Source organism: Parasteatoda tepidariorum, chromosome 6 (assembly GCF_043381705.1).
Source record: "Parasteatoda tepidariorum isolate YZ-2023 chromosome 6, CAS_Ptep_4.0, whole genome shotgun sequence".
Taxonomy (NCBI): Eukaryota; Metazoa; Arthropoda; class Arachnida; order Araneae; family Theridiidae; genus Parasteatoda; species Parasteatoda tepidariorum.
Genome location: NC_092209.1, coordinates 83,615,086 through 83,633,792, shown reverse-complemented (window position 1 = coordinate 83,633,792; position 18,707 = coordinate 83,615,086). Strand labels below are relative to the sequence as shown.

The 18,707-nt window shown below is 28.7% G+C and overlaps 1 protein-coding gene across 1 annotated transcript in view; it reads left to right on the top strand.

Moving 5' to 3' along the window:
* Positions 1–371: 371 nt before the first annotated feature.
* Positions 372–18,707, top strand: part of LOC122271003 (uncharacterized) — a 94,964-nt gene continuing 76,628 nt past the window's right edge. The window contains exon 1 of the mRNA XM_071181665.1: positions 372–620. The gene's annotated coding sequence lies outside the window, so the exon portion shown is untranslated. The remainder of the gene's footprint in view (positions 621–18,707) is intronic.

Sequence of the window (18,707 nt, the reverse complement as noted above, 5' to 3'; positions counted from 1 at the left end):
TAAGCACGTTAAAATTCAACAAGAAGATTCCCCCAGTAAAATTTTGAAAAGTAATCCATCTTTCATACACATTTTTTCTCATAATCCAACTCCAAAACAATATAATAAAATTTCGGGGGAAAAAAACATTTAACTTCAAAAAACGGAAAAACATTTATATGCAACATATTTTCATCTCAGTCAAACATTTAATCAATTTCTGATAACTATTAGATAAATAATACATTCAATAGGCCAAATACAAATTTTTCCAGAAATTCATTAACTCCTTAATCTACACCTATAATGAAATCTCCTGGAATCAGATCTTTAATCAATAGCTTAATGAACTTCAATCCCAGAGCTCGCAACTCAACTCGAGTTATTAGAATATTCTTGATCGCCATGACAACGCGATGGTCGCCAAAAATCTCAATGCATTGTGAGATGAGTTGAGAAGTGAGCTCATTGTTTCTCATGGCGGCCGAAACACCGGTGTGTTAACAAAGTAGATCGTCTTTGGCTATTTGGCGGGAAGTGTTTTTATTGTATTGCCGGGGAAAAAAAAACTTGTGTGTTTTGTTATTGCATATTTGTGTCATTGAAGAATTTGTCATGGTAAAATGATTTTAACATTATGGGTAAGTTTTGTTTCAATTTGTTTAAATAATTTACGTATATACATTTTTTAAAACTAGTTGTTTCAACCCCCTGTTTGTTGACGTTCCCTTAAGATAGCTATGCAATTTTTATATAGTTTGCTTTGTAAATCATGCTCGCTTATAGCTCTCTAAGTTAGACCCGTTTAAAATGTGTTCTATTTTAAAATAATAAGAATTTAAATCAATTATAAAAATTTTTAAAACTAATTCCTCTTTAAAAAAATGTAAAATTTTTATCAATAATAAGTTATCGAAATAAAAAAAATTTGAATTGAAGTAAATGGAATGCAATAGAAAAGCTTGTAGAAAAAATAATTATAATTATGTTTTTAAACAACATGAATGTGTGACGTATAACTACCACTATAAATATTAAATACCGAATCACTAGTATATAAGACATGTTAACTTGATTCTATTTGGAGGTTCCTTTTGATAGATGACATTGTCTATAAATAAATCCCCACAATGGTGACCCGGACGTGATACATTTTGCGCCCAATAAATGACGTCCTAATCATTCTTTCAATGTTACGTCTTTTATAGCTGTCATCAACGTTTTCTTCTTTCTTTTTTTTTATTTTACTTAAATAGCATATGACAACATATGACTAATACTCATTTTTCAATGAATGACAAAAACAATGAATAAAATTATTCTCATTGAATCGGCATGAGTGCAATTAAAACATAATATAGAACACTTTGCTTGTTGATATGAACTATTCGCTTTTAACCTTTGAATTCTTCACAACTTATAGCTCAGTTTGTATCAGCTTTTCCTTATCCACGCGAGAATAGGATTTTGATTCAGAAATTTGTAAACATGTACGTTTACGCTTTCATACTTATGACAGCTCACACATTTGATCCTCCAATTCTTTATTGCCAACGCGAAAAAGAAATGTGGAGTTTCTTTGTCGCCGCGTAAGAATATGTATAAAATTTACATCTTTGTTAAACAATGCATTTTAGTTGTGTGTAAATTTTTTTATGAAGAAAGCAATGATATAGTTTGAACTAAATCAATTAAATATAGATTTTCTAAAATATTTTTATTAAAGTAATACCTGATATTTTTATATCATATGAATAAATTATTGTCATAACTAAATAACGTCACTTGGCTAGTGAGATTTGCCATGCATTCATTTTCGATAAATAAAAAGTGGTGGCAAAATTCTACTATATTTCTGAAGGAAATGATATAGTTGTAACTACTATATCATATAAATCGCAATATATCAGGTATCAGGTTAGATTTGGTAAGTTATACACTTTAAAAAAATTCAAACATACTCAATCAAAAACTTTCTACGAGTTTTCAATTTGGTTGTTTCTTCAATATTTTAATATTTGAATAAAATGTGGGCATCTAATGTGGACAGCTGACGTAATTCGTTGGTCACTCAAAATTTCTCTGTAACTGATGGCAGATTGGGAAAAAAAATTTATTTGCTGTTGCACACACGTGATTATTCACCATGTATCCTAAAAAAAACCCAACCGGAAGTCCTTGAGATCCTCTTTTGACGTCATAGCATTGGCTTGACTATTTCTTTTTTTTTTTTTTTTTACTTTCCGGGTTTGTTTGTATTAGAACCCCTAAATTAGAGGCTTAGTTTGTATATTCTTAGGTTTTAATTTGTATATACTCAGTTGTTCTAAATTTAATTTTCGTGTCGAGTTTTTGAGAAAGAATGTGTTCATATTTTAAAATATCAGATGAAAGTATGAAAAAAAGTACGTTGGGAAATTATCCTATATTGATATGCAATCACGTGATTGTTGAGATGCTGATTTACGCAATTTAGTTTACACCAGTAGAAATTATTCAACCGGATGTTGAAACAACCTCTTCAAATACTGCGCCCCCTACCGTGGAGAACATGAAACACAGTCTGGAAAAAGTGAATTAAGTAGTAAATTAAAAGATTTCCGAGGACAAAAAAATTTTTTTATTTGTTTTTGTTGCCACTTTAGGCTATTTTCATTTTAATAATCAGAAGTTATGTTATGAATAAATACGCTTATTACATATTTCAAAAGCTATTTTTTTATTTGTCTTTCTTTTTCAATTTACCGATAATGAGTCTTAACAAATTAATGACTCTACGAGGCTAAATCGGACACCTAGCGGCGGACAGGTAAAACTTCTATGGATTGCCACTGTTAATTTTTCTATGACAGTAAAGTATGTTAATTACTAACGTCTCCTGTTTGTTTATCAACAAAATTATATTACTTTCGTATTATATTAATTAAAAATTTAACTTATTCTCAATTTCTATTTTCTATTTATTAAATTTAATTAATATTGTACGGTTGAAAATTTTCAATCGGTTTTCAATTTACTGATAATGAGTCTTTACAAATTAATGACTCTACTAGGCTAAATCGGACACCTAGCGGCGGACACGTGAAACTACTGTGGACGTACCATTGTTAATTTTTCTTTGACGATAAAGTAGGTTAATTAACAACCTCTCCTGTTTGTTTATCAACAAAATTACGTTAATTTCGTATTATATTAATTAAAAATTTAACTTATTCACAATTTTTATATTCTATTTATTAAAGTTGATTAATATTGTACGGTTTAAAATTTAGGAAAACTAATGCGTATTTTAATTCTGAATCAAAGTATTGATAACATATGGAATTTTGCTATTTTTGATAGGAAAAAAAATTTGTTCTCCCGAAATTCTAAAAAATGCTTCTTTATATGAGAGGACAATTGATATTGATTTTTCAAACTACTTATTAAAGTAAAAATAAGATTCGACTTTGTAAAATAATAGTTTTTTTCTACTGAATTAGTAATAAAAATAACCTTATGGTGAAGTAACTTATTTGGAAACAGTTTTTTTTTTACATAATTTAAATATATAGTTTTATTGTCAATAGTTTTATGGTAATGAGGATTTAACATTAGTTCATATAAACATTGTTGAGATTATTTATTCATGACTGTAATTGTGTATTAAAACTAGTTCCGTTTTGATTTTACTTCTACTTTTTCGAAATAATAATAAATTAAATAATTCACTGCCTCACCTGGCTCGTGTAGACTAAAATCAACTTTTTTACAAGAAAAAAAACGGTAAATAAAAATGTAGCTTTTAAGAAAAAAAGAATTAAATGAAATAAAAGTAAATCTAAAACGTGATTATACTTTAATATTAGAAAAATTCATCCTTAAAAAAGTTTTCTTAAAAAAAATTATAATAATAATAAATAAATTTAAAAAAAACTTCACCATTAAATAACAATGTTATCCCACACTAAAATTCGCAATAACATTAACTCCTGACTAGCCAAACACCTTGAAGTATTATGGCTATTATGTTTGTCTTCGGGTTATATATGTAGGGGGGTGTGGGGTCAATTGTAACAGGGTACGATTATAACAGAGCAAAAATTTCGAGTGTCGGGTTCTATATTCGGTTCCTAGGTGGCGCACAAGGCGTATTTAATAAATCTACAAGTACACCCCTGCTGGCAACCATTTTTATGTACTTTTGTATTTTTACGCTACGTAAGTACTTTTTTTGGTATTAGAATATTATATTGTAACAAATGAATTTTGTTTAAACAAATAAAAATTATTATCCGAATATGTAAGTGGACACCTTAGTTAACATTTCAAAAAAAAAAAGATTAATTTCGTTAATTAACTAGCATTGTTTTTAACAAATGAAGCTGAAATGGCGTCTTGGGGACGATTGTAACAATAAGTAAAGGGACGATTGTAACAGCTGAAAATAAATAATCTTATGTTTACAAACCATTACTTAACTCTTTAAGAACCACCAATAGTTTCCTATATCATTTATATTATGTTGCATGTGCATTATTTTATTTGTCACCTTTCACAGCATAAATTAAAATTTTTAACCCCTTAAAGTTAAAAGTTTAACCCTTTAGGTCTCTGCTCATTATTATTTTTACTCCTAAAATATCACTACTATTTTAATCAATAAAAAAATATATCACAACTATGATAATATGTATGATTAACTATGTTTTAGTTGAATTTATGAACTGTTACAATTGACCCCGTAAGTGGGGACAATTGTAACAAGTGCACGACTGTCAAAAATTGTTAATAACTAATATAACAACATTTAAAATAAGGTATTTTTTTTCTGGTAGAGAATAGTCTACTTTACTCGTCTGCCAATTAATACTAATAATATATTGGATTTTTTGCTAGGTAAAATAGTTGAGTAAAAATGTTACAATTGACCCCACTCTCCCCTACTATCTTCGTAATGCTATTTTTTTAAAACAAAAATCGATTTCTACGTTGAAAAAAATAATTAAAAGGATTATTTTGTCAACAAAATTGCAGCCTATTTTTTTTAAGTAAAACCAAAAAGGGTTTACGCTCCAATTTTACAAAAAAAAAATTTTTTTTTGAGAAAGTTTTTTTGTTTAAGAAACCTTTGTAGTACATATTTTTTTTATCTATAAATGCTATCACTATTCTATCGCTGTTAGTTTATTTTTCCTTCATGCAAAAATTCACACGTTAAAAAACATCGAAAAAAAACCTAAATGGTGAAAACATTTATTGAGGGGAGCAAGCAATCAAAGAATCTCCTTACCCTTATATATTTTAAGTTGTCGTTGTAGTTCAATTACGTCGCACTAGAGCTGCACAATGGGCTATTGGCGACGGTCTGGGAAGCATCCCTGAGGATGATCCGAAAACATGCCATCGCAATTTTGATCCTCCGCAGAGGGGATGGCACCCCCGCTTCGGTAGCCCGACGACCTGCACGCCAAATCGAGCACTTTACAGTAGAACAGTTTAACGAGGACCCATACAGCACACACTCGGTCCCTACGCAGACTGATCCAAGTGGTCACCCACCCGCACACTGATCGCACCCAGTGATGCTTGACTTCGGTGATCTGCTGGAAACCGTGTCTTAACGATCAGTCCACTGCGGGACTGCATATTGTAAACTAGTCTCTAGCTTTTTTGGAGCTCTACTACGTTTTGAACTGTATTAGATTTTTTAACTAAACACAAGGCCCTAATAAATTGTAAACTAAACTCATTGCTTCTATTACATTTGAGACTACCCTTTGTTCAATTACATTTTGAACTAAACTCATTGCCTTGCTACTACTATATTTCAACAAGTAAAAATGATTTCTGAAAAAATGTTATAGATATCATTCTAAAAAATATATGATTAGTATCTTAGATAAGATATCTAAGATATCTAAGATAAGATATCTAAGATTAGTAGATTTTTTAATCCCCTATAGCAGTGTTTCTTAACCTTTTTAAAATAATGGACCCCTTTTAAAATTTTTTAAGAAGACACGGACCAACCCCTGTGAAAAAAAATAATTGCAAAAAACAACAATTATTAGAAAACATTTAATTTTATTATTTTAATAGTATACAAAATTTTTAAGATTAAAATTTTCAATGTGAAGGTTGCTGCTGCTTTTCCTTAATTAATAAATTTAATTGGGGGATGGTTTTCGACAAAGCAACGTGTACATCATGTTCAACATTCAATCGATTTCGATGTTATATTTTTATTGTCACAAGTGTGGAAAATTCCGCTTCGCAAAGATACACTGTAGCAAACGGAATTATAGCTGCCATAGTTCGATTTACAAGCAATGGGTAAGCTTCTAAGCGTTTTAAAAATTAGGAGTAGTCAGTGGACCCCCAAAATATAACTCATGGACCCCTTAGGGGTTCATGAAGCACAGGTTAAGAAACCCTGCCCTATAGATAGAATCTCAATTAAATAAAATCGAAAGTTGGACCAGAAAACAATTCAAATTTGATTGTGGAGTTCACAATTTGTTTTACATATATCCTTAGAATTGACTTGGAAACTTTCTGGTTGAATATAGAGTTTAATAGAAGAACGAAAGTTATACTTTTGCGATCGTGTTGATCCCTGAAAAGGAAACAAAGGGAGGAATTACGGTTAGAGGAAAAAAGGATAAAAACTGGAAAGTAAATCGAAGAACGTGCTAACAGATTAATAATAGGTAAAATTTTGGAATGATTCGATACCATATGTTTCAAATATGACAGACGATTTGCAAAACTATTTTTTAAAAAAAAACGGAAAACTATGGAAATTTTCGGTCATCTAATTTCGCCAAAGTGCTGCAAATTAAGTAAATTTATAAAACAAAGTTCTCAAAATAATTATCATTTGCAACTACGCGGCACAATTTGAAAACATAATTAAGACTAAAATAGTTTAATCTAGATAATCTGAAAATAGTTTAGTCATGATAATCTGACATACAGCAGACGATATTGTTTTACGGTTTGTCGATTCAGCAGCGCTATCTGTTGACGAATTTTGTTAACAATTTTTAATCTTGCCGAGAAAAAATTCTTGTTAACGTGGTTTTTCGAAGCTGTTTTACGAAGAAAATAAAAAAGCCACAGTTTAAGTGCCTTACACTTAAAGCAAAAGTATAGTGTGTATGCCATCTTGCCGTGAAGAATTATCTGGGCTTTAGAACGGATAAATAACTAAAATATTTTAAATGTAATTAAACTTTTTTTTACATAAATAAATCACTAATTTAGCGACATTTTCCCACCCAGACGAAAATTATCACAATCAATGCCTTATTTCCATTTTTTTTTTTGAAAATTTTTATGGGACCAGAAAACGCAGCTGTAGAAAAAGTTTTTAAACATTTAAAAATTAGTCCACTGACACTTTTTGCGACATTTTCAGAATAAACATAGGGAACGCTGGCTAAAGATAGACTAAACTTAACCTAACAGTCATTAGTTCAGGGGTCTGCTTAGAAGAAATTAGGTCCATCACAAAATAATTTACCTTTTAATCGGACCCTTCGCAAATTTGTTTATCCTCATTATTGTTTTGCTAATCGGATAAACCCTTCTCATGAAAAAAAAAAAGAAAGAAAGGCGGTTCGAAACGAAATAAGTTTTCTTCCAAATGTAGTATTCTAAGAAAATGTTTCTACTTTTACAAACATATTCTTATTGATGTTAAATGATAATTTGTTTTTTGTTTGTAAATACATAATTAGCCAATTTATCTTTATTCATAAAATTAATTAATGGAATATTATGTAAATAAAAATTAATTTCAGGCAATTTTTTTAAATAAAATATTATAAATTTAAGAATTGTTTAAGTTCACTTAATGCGTAAAACATTAAAAGTGATACATAACTAAGTTGTGTTATTTAAAGTACGTCAATTGAAATTATTAAAAATTTGTTTCCACTATTCGTTCGAAATGAATATTCTGCGTTGAGCACAGCATAGGCTAAATACAAAATAATTTTATGTTGCATCTCTAATTTAGTACCAGCAATTGTTGAGCATAATCTTGTATCTATTTACAATTTAAAAACTTCTTGAAAAGGTTTTTAGCAATTTTTGCGATAACAGGACCATATTTGCTCAAATTCACAAAAGCAGGACCCTGGTAAAAAGAATGTGACTTAACGCTTATTTTATATTCACAAATTATGAGTAGTTTTTTCACAATTTTACAGAAACAGGACCTTTCACAAAATGTCTGGACAGACCCCTGCTGTTGCAAACTCACAAGAGTTGTGACAATAGCATATTATTCACAAAAAATTATCATTTCATGCGACTACATTGACTTCGAAAAATAGCCTAGAACCCGGCAAGCTATCACCTACCGATTCTCATAAATAAATTTTTTGTATCCTCTGTCATTTATGGAACGCCATATGCGTGTTCATTAGAGCGAAATCTGGTGGTGATATAAACTAAATATTACACAAAAATTAAAGGAGGGAAAGATTATTTGGCCTCTTAGATGTCATGGAACGTATATTTACCTCAAAATAATGCCCCCCCCCTGAGGATTTTAAAATATCTGATTTTAGTATAAGCTTGTCGGCTGTTGTGGTGTTCATTGATAACAATAGTACAGTTTCGCAAATTCTACTGTTCATTGCAATGTATTCAGTTTTTTAGAATATGACAATTGCTAAATAAATTTAAAAAGAAAGCGTTTAAAGAATACTTGTTAAAGAATGAATAATTTTTTTCCTAAATTATGTAAATCTGGTCACAGAATTACGAAAGCAATAACAGTATTTTAACATTTTCGTGAAATTGCAGTAAAAAAATTATATAGTTTAGCAAAAGTAAATCTACTGTGCATTACAATGTATTCAGTGTTTTTTTGAATATGACAATTGCTAAGTTAATTTAAAAAGAAAGTGTCTTAAGAATGATTCTTAAAAAATAATTAATATTTTTATTAAATTATGTAAATCTGGTCACAGAATTACGAAAGCAAAAACAGTCTTTTAACATTTTCGTGAAATTGCAGAAAAATAATAATATAGTTTAGCAAAAGTAATTCTACTGTGCATTACAATATATTCAGAAATTTTTTAGAATAGGACATTTGCTAAGTTAATTTAAAAAGGAAAGTTTTTAAAGAATACTTGCTAAAGAATAAATATTTTTTTTTCCTAAATTATGTTAATCTGGTCACAGAAATACGAAAGCAATACCAGTCTTTTAACATTTTCGTGAAATTGCAGAAAAATAATAATATAGTTTAACAAAAGTAATTCTATTGTGCATTACAATGTATTCAGAGTTTTTTAGAATATGTCAATTGCTAAGTTAATTAAAAAAGAAAGCGTTTAAAGAATCCTTGTTAAAGAATTAAAAAAAAAATTCCTAAATTATGTAAATCTGGTCACAGAATTACGAAAGCAATACCAGTCTTTTAACATTTTCGTGAAATTGCAGAAAAATAATAATATAGTTTAACAAGAGTAATTCTACTGCGCATTACAATGTATTCAGAGTTTTTTAGAATATGTCAATTGCTAAGTTAATTATAAAAGAAAGCGTTTAAGGAATCCTTGTTAAAGAATTAAAAAAAAAATTCCTAAATTATGTAAATCTGGTCACAGAATTTCGAAAGCAATAAATAGTCTTTTAAATATTCATGAAATTACAGAAAAATAATAATATTGTTTAAGAAAAGTAATTCTATTGTGCATTACAATGTATTAAGAGTTTTTTAGAATAGAACATTTGCTAGGCTAATTTAAAAAGAAAGCGTTTGAAGAATTCTTCTTAAAGAATAAATAATATTTTTTGCTAAATTAAGTAAATCTGGTCACAGTAATACGAAAGCAATACCAGTCTTTTAACATTTTCGTGAAATGGCAGAAAAATAATAATATAGTTTAACAAAAGTAATTCTACTGTGCATTACAATGTATTCAGAGTTTTTTAGAATATGTCAATTGCTAAGTTAATTAAAAAAGAAAGCGCTTAAAGAATCCTTGTTAAAGAATTAAAAAAAAATTTCCTAAATTATGTAAATCTGGTCACAGAATTACGAAAGCAATGCCAGTCTTTTAACATATTCGTGAAATTGCAGAAAAATAATAATATAGTTTAGCAAAAGTAATTCTACTGTGCATTACAATGTATTCAGAGTTTTTTAGAATAGGACATTTGCTAAGTTAATTTAAAAAGGAAAGTTTTTAAAGAATACTTGTTAAAGAATAAATATTTTTTTTTCCTAAATTATGTAAATCTGGTCATAGAATTACGAAAGCAATAACAGTCTTTTAACATTTTCGTGAGATTGCAGAAAAATAATAATATAGTTTAACAAAAGTAATTCTACCGTGCATTACAATGTATTCAGAGTTTTTTTAGAATATGACAATTGCTAAGTTAATTTAAAAAGAAAGTGTTTTAATAATGCTTGTTAAAGAATAGTTAATATTTTTTGCTAAATTATGTAAATCAGATCACAGAATTACGAAAGCAATAACAGTCTTTGAACATTTTCGTGAAATCAAAAAAGAAAAATTAATTTTTTTTATTGATCCGTTACTTAAGTGTCCCCCATCGGATCTTCACACTCCTAAATTGGAATTAAGGGGAACAAAGTCCAATTTTGTGGTAAAAGCTTGATAGCCTTCTTACTCCGATGAACTATAATAATTAAGGACAATCAACTCAAAAGTTATCACGACCCTCTTCTAACATTTTCTGCTAGCACAACTGTCCCCTGTGCCCTTTAGCAAAAAGAAGAAAAAACTGTTAGTTGATTTAATAGATTAAAATAGTTGATAGTCCATTCAACGACTTATAAATTTAGCTTTTTCGTCTTAGTATTTTAGCTTAATTCTATACGATTCCGTAGTCTGAAGGATGAAAGTGATTTATTGTTTTAAAGCTACATTTCAATAAAAATTGTTGTATTAAAATTGGATAACGTGGATTTTTATGTTAGTGTTTTAAAATTTTTTCACGTTGCGCACTAGTTAAGAACATAAAATTTTCGAATCAATTTCCTTGTCTTTTATTTTAGATTTTAGTTCCAGTATTCGTAAAAACTGTTTCTGTCATATTTTTATTTACTATTGTTTATTTCAGTCTTTCATATAAGTTCTACTAAAAAGACATAAGATCTACATTAATAACGCTTCGTAACGAACTAACGAAACATAGTTTTATCTTCATTGACAAGCGGCATCCTTAATAAATTTAAATCTAACCATTTCATAGAACTAAAATCAAACGATTATAAGTATCTTCATAAATTCAATTACTGCTAATAAAAGAAAACGATATATTCATCAATGGATCTAGTAGTTCAGCTTTCGGCCATAGCGTGGCGCTAAATCCGTTTGGACGTCACTTCCGTTACCTGTCTTCTGGAATCCAATAATTAGTCACCAGCAGCCAATAGGAGTACGTTTCTATTCGGATGGGAATACGAATCGTTCAATATGAATAGTGCGAGTAACAAGTTGCCATTCGCAACCACAAAATTATGACAATTAATTTATTTATTCCACTCAAATGACATAGTTCAATCTCTGGCATGTACAGTGCGCAAACAAAAAACGGACCACCTTGAATAACTTTTGATCTAATCATCGGATTTTCACGTTCTAGGACTCAATCTTAAATAACCATAAAAATACCGTTCCAGATTATTTGTGTGTGCAAATCTCTAACCGAACATCGAAAAAAAGTTTGTATTTGCTTCGTCAGTACCTCAATTCAATTAAATAATGGCAGTAGAGATTCTGTAGTTGAAAGCAAATAATAAAAACAATAAAACATTTATGATTTCAAGTATTTGGAATATCCATGACATGCCTGATGTAAATTATAAGCCAGTGATTAAAAAATCTCTAATATAAAAAAGTGATTTCCTGTTTCAATGGCCTTTTAAATTACATCTAATTTTCTAACAATATCGTTTTTTAGTTACAGATTATACTTTAAGTAAATTAATTTTTGATTGATCATAAATATAAGTGAAATAAACATAAAAACTTACCAAGGAATAAATTTCACTACGAAAAAAAAATACTTAAAAAGAATTTGATTTTAAGACGAAGATCTGTAAAACATTATTTAAGTTGTATTAAAATTATGTATCCATGATATCAAAGCTCGATAGTTAAATTTAATTGTAAATAAATGCTAATGCTAAAAACCCAACTAATAGCGAGCAGGGGGCATAGCCACCTAGTAATGTATATTACTTCTTTCAATAATTTATTGGTTATGAATTTGATGACAATGTCACCAAGTAGTGACATGTCGCCATCTTGTTAATTGTAACTCTCTTGTGAATACAACTTTGAATGTAGAAATACTGAGTTCCTATTCTTAAAAGTGACTTTTTATTGGTTAATATTTTCATATTCTTATAGATAACTAAAATATTTACTTTTTTTCTTTTTTTAATTCTTATTTTTTCTCTCTCTGAAATTATATAATTTGATTTTATTCCAGTCAAGGAAAATAATGCTTTGTTTATATAAGTTAAAACTTTCTCATTTCGTCTTTCACAATATGCTTTTTTTTTTCTTTCTAAACTCTTTGAAATTTCTTTGTCGGTTTTTTATGCGATTCAAATGGTTAAATACAGTTAGATATAGTTAAAATATCATCAGTTTTTTTAGATACTTAGAAATTAAGGCATGGATAAAACAGTCAATAATTAGTAGATGGGTGATTTCTCACTAACAAAATAGACGAGTTCTGATTTGTTCGAAAACTAATAAATATTTCTTTAAGAATTTATATTCAAATTCTGAATAATAAATGTAAAAAATTTATTTTGTACTGTTGCAAAATTTTCCTATAATGTATAGAATATTTAAAATAATAAAAAAAATAAAGAACCAAAGACTTCAAATAGGACTATTATGTTATGCTAGTTTACTTTTAATTCTGGCAACAAAACAAGATATTTATAATATATATTTAGAACGATGATAACGAAACTCTCCGTATACTTCAATAAGAGTCGCGGTGGCTCGGGGGATAGACTGCTAGCCTCCCATAGCGGTGACCCATATTCGAATCCCAACGATGGCTAGTCGGTATGAATTCTGCTCTCGGTTTAAAGCGATCACATTGCTAACGTAAAAATATCTTCAGTGGCTGAAAGATCATGGATTAGAATCTCATTGCCATCGGTCTAACCGTGGTTTTCATGGTTTTCCTTTCCATGAAACACTGCCGGTTCCCTGCCTCCGAAAAGTGCTCCACAAAAGCTGGTTTGTCTCCATGCTAGATTTGGGATTTTCTTTGCCTTTTGGGTGGAGTTCAAACGTACAAGGTTGCTAAGTTTAACATTGATAGTCGCAACCGAAAAAAAAATAGGTCGGCTGTTTAACACCATAAAATAAAACTAAACACTTCAATGAAAACAAAGCGTTTGTATAAAATTACTTAAAAATAACATCGTTTCCAAAATTGATTCTAGTTAATTTTAGTAACTATACACTATATGCTATTTCCCTAATTGCACATATTCGTACAATTACACTAATTTACTGCACTATAAACTTTGAAAAGTTAAATCATGTTTAATCGTAAAACCCCATTCGCAACCCAAAACCCATTACCATGGAATTCGGAATATCCGTGACCGAAGCGATAATGGGTTTGCGTCCCCATTTCATTAAGTAGCCCAACGATGGAACATTTTATTCGAACAACACAACCATTTAATAAACGAATGCCACTTATTCGGACGTTGATTCGCACCGCCAACCGAAATAAAAACGGATCGATAGCGAACCGATCATCAGATGGATTCGCGAACGAACAAAAGCTGAATTTACCCATCAAGGTCGCTTGGGCGGGACGCTTGAGACCTCGAATGACCATGAGTTTTTCATCCTAAAGTTTAATGCCCACTTGTCCATGTAAATTAGATCTTTTTCTGAATCGAACACCATGATAGACGTGATGGTCAGTTACGTTTCTTTATTATCTCTGCAAGTGTTGCTTCGAATTCGAGTTTTTGGAATTGTCTTTTTTATTTCGAGAAGAATCATCGTCGAAAATATTTTATGCAAATGGTAAAAGGTCACATTAAATATGGTGCTTCACCTTAAACGGCATTGTCCAGTTATTTAAGCATTTAATGAGTCAATGATCGGTGGTAAATGTAATTATTTAAATTAGGCTTAACTTGTAAAAAGAATTTCGTAGAAATCGTTCTTTGTAAGAACGACGTTAGATTACACTGTTTCATTTAAAATTAATATTACTTATTCTAAACATCTTAAGTTTAACTATATAATTTTTTATGAAATTCATTTTTAATTAAATTAATTTTTAATTAGTTTTTTTATTAAATTAATGAGTCAATGATCGGTGGTTAGTGTAATTATTTAAATTAGGCTTAACTTGTAAAAAGAATTTCGTTGAAAACGTTCTTAGTCAGAACGACATTAAATTACACTGTTTTATTTAAAATTAATATTACTTATTCTAAAGATCCTAAGTTTAACTATATGATTTTTTATTACATTAATTTTTTATTAAATTAATTTCTTATTAAATTAATTTTTTATTAAATTTGTTTTTTATTAAATTAGCTTTTTATTGAATTGATTTTTTATTAAATTTATTTTTTATTCAAATATTTTATTTTTTATTAAATTTATAAGACCCTGAGTTGGTTACCTCTCTTTAATTATTAATCTACTATAGGGATCAAAAATTGTTCTTAACTAGTTGTGGGATATAAAAAATAATAAAAAAAGGGGTAAAAAATGCTGAGTCGACTCTAACTCGTGAGAACATGAAGGATACAATTTTTTTCACAATTTAAAAAGATTATAATATTTTTTTATTGTATAATGTGAAAAATTATAAAATGAATTCCTTTAAAATTTCAAGAAAAACTTTTTCCTAATTTGAAAGAAATAACTTAAGAAAATTTCTTTAAATTTATTTGAAAAAATTTTTCATTATTCAAAAAATGAATTCTCTTAAATGCTCGTGAGAAAATTTTTCATTATTTAACATGAAAAAAATTCTCTCAAATTCTCATAAAATTTTTTTTCATGATTTAAAATAAAAAATGTGAATTAATTCCTATTAGTTTACGAAAATAAATTCATGATATAAAATAAAAAATGAAAATGAATACCTTTAAATTTTCTTTTCCCGAAAACTTTTTTTATAGTTTAAAATAATTTTAGTATGTATCGTTGAAAAACATTAATTCGAATAGTGTCTCAAAACAGATTAAATTTCTTTTCTCGCAATGGCAATAAAACGCCATAACAAACTGAGCTATAAGTTGATCTGAAATGAGAGTTTGAAAGCGAACATTTCACATAAACAAACTCTTCTATATTTTTGTTTTAATTATGCTTATTTTACGCAGGAACAATATAATTTAAAATTCAATTTTAGTTACAATGTTTAATAATTAACACTGAAGAGAGATACGCTTAATCAAACGAAACTGTCACAGACTTCGCATTGATTCGTTTTTTTTTTTTTTTTAACTTAGACCTGCTTGCATGTCATGTTATTATGCTTTTATTTTTTTCATTTGTGAACGATTTTCGTTGACTTTCATACATTATCCGAACTTAAAACTGTTGCTTCATTCAAACACGGAAATTTATAATTGTGTTTATGGGAAAATTCTATGAATTATTTGTACCAAATAAATTTCCAAGTACAATTGAAATGTACAAATCGTAAATCACAATAATTGAAAGAAATAAGTGTTTATAACTTAAAGATTTCATCAGATGAATCTATATTTCATAAACTCGCAACAATACGCTAAACTGGAATACATAATTATCCAATATACGGGCGAAGTGAGCAAAGGAGGAGGCCTTTAGTATCTTCAAATTTTTGACTGAATAAACTTTAAGTTTCAAATTAAGACGCAAAAATATACTTTCTCTAAATTTGTGGCTTAGGGTTCACCTTCCAATGACGTGAACTGGGTTCGAATCCCAGATATGGTTAATCGATACGAATTCAGCACCCGGCTCGCACTGACCACAGTGCTGATATAAAATTTCCTCAGTGGTTGACGGATCATGGATTAGAGTTCCCTTGCCGGCAGGCCTACCGTGGGAGATTTTTGTGATTTTCTTCTCCATATAACGAAAATGAGGGTTAATTCCATCAAAAAGTCCTCCACGAAGACAAATTTCTCCTAATACTTTATCCAAGAGTTCCCTTGTCTTCCGGATTGGGGTTCAAAATTACAAGACTACGGAGTTGAACATTGGTAGTCGTAAACCCAAAATTGGGTCAGCTATTCATCGAAAGTTATAAATAAAATCGACTGAATATAAACTTCTTTTTTTCCAAAGGAATATATCTCCTGATTGTAAAAAATGAGAGGGACAGTTGCTATTTAGAAAATATGACCCCAACAGTCAATTTGTCGCTAGTTTTAGTATTCGAATTTCTGTTTTTCTTTCTTTTTTTTTGCATTTACTTAATCACTAAAACTATTTAAAACGCTAAAAACTAATCTAACGCTAACTATTTAAACTGTTAGCGATTAAGATTCCGCTCATGGATATTGTTTCCCAAACTAGACAAAACAAGCTTATATTTTTCTATTCATCTTTCTGGACATACATAGGTAATTTTTACCAAAATTGAAGCTCAATTTTTAATTTAAAATAAATTTCAAATAATTTTTAATTTGAAAATTTAAAAAAAAAAAAAAGCCAAATGTCTTCCCTTACGATGGCACAGTGGGCTAGCATCCAAGGTTTCGTGGCCAAAACTAGTATTTCGGTCAAATTTGTTTCAAAATTTGGGGGGGTTTTTTTAGGAGTTTTTACGTGCAGGAAAATTGAATTCATAGTTAAAATATTGAAATACACTAAAAATAACCACACAAAAAAAATGGTGGCGAAATAGGGCGAGCAAAATTAAAAAAAATAATATAGTACGTTTAAATAATTAAATATAGCAATGAAAATGTAATACTTTTCGTAATTTTATATTAAAAATGAAAAACAAATTATATTTCCGAAGTAATATTACAAATTAACGCGGATTAATTACAAAATAACGCGAAAACATGAAAAAAAAACATAACTTTTGTTTTTCGGTATATTTAGTCCACCTTTGCAATACGGGCAAAATGGGGCAGGTTTTTTCGAAGGAAGAAACATCAAAGAAGACAACAAAAAAAGTTTAACTAATTACCTCGTGGAACTTTTTGGAACTAAGTTTCGAAAGTCATTCAAACATTGTAAAATGTCAAATGATAAGAAACTATAAGTTGGTCATGAGTATTAACTAATCCAACATATTGAAAAATTTTACTGTAATTTCAGACTAATTACTCTGATAAAAATGTAACAGTAAGGTGAAATTGCTACATATATTTCTGAAATAAAAATTTAAAAGTTACTTTCAAAAAAAAAATTTTTTTTCCACATATTTTTCATTGCATTGTACTCTAGTCGGTCCAAAAAGTAAATTATAATGTTTGGAATGATTATGAATACTTAATTTGGGCTATATTAGAACTGCCTAAACATATTTTAGTTGAAAATTTAATTTTTGACTTTTGGCCAATAGCTATAAACTTCCTGCAATTAGGATGTTGTGAATTAAACAAGTTTTTTTTAAATAACATGTCTATTAGTATTTCTAGATATTTATGGCTGTTTTCTAACAAATTGAAGTTTTTAATATGATAAACAGATTTTAAATGATTAACACATTACAAGAAATTATTAAATAAATCGCAAAATGTCCCTCCTTAAAGAAGACAAATATATCCCCCGAACTTAGCATGTATCGAACGAAGCAAGTTAATCTTTATGTTTAGGTTGTTAAATCTCATCTTTTATGAATTTTCATTTTGTTTTGTTGTTCTTAGTTTGAACTTTCATCAATGAGCTCGCAATGACTTTGGATAAAACTGATCTTCAGGTTTTGATTCGTTATTGCTGTAAACGAGATCTTTCAGCAAGGCATGCTGCAAGGGGGTATTGCAGAACTTTTTCAACAACCAAATATTTTCTTTAATATTTTTTGTAAATATTCCTTGATATATAAGAGTATTTCTTAAAAACGATGCTCATTCTTTAATATGAAATAAATATAAAATTATTAGCTTTTTTTCCAAAACTTCTAAACAAAATCTCTAAGTGTCCTTTATTACGTTAGTGATATATACTCTGAAATTAGCATGTCATGGACACAACAATTTCTTTTTAAAAAAAATAACCTTTCAGACTTATATGAGTATATTCTAAGAAATTAGAGCTTACTTTTTAATATAAAATAAGTTTTAAATGATTAACGCATTTCAAAAAAGTTTTCGCAGAAGTCCTTAATGATAGCGATACATACATTACCTGAACTGAACCTGTTTCGGTCTAGACTAAATAAGTTAATAAGCTAAATAAGCTAAATAAGCTAATAAGCTAATATTTAAAATTTTCAACGAATATTTCTTAATAGATATGGCGATTTTCTAACAAATTGGAGCTCAATTTATTGTATAAAACAAGTTTAAAATTTTTTTCCACATTGCAAAAATTTTAAAAATTCGCCAATCGTCCTTCCCTGTTATAGAAATATTCTCTCAACTTAACAAACGGAGTAAATAACTTATGTTTAATAATGTCTGTAAATATTCTTTAACTTACATGAGTATTTTCTAATAAAGTATGTGGCGTAACTACCACTACAAATATTAAATACCAAATCATCATCATCATCATCATATTTGGCTAGAC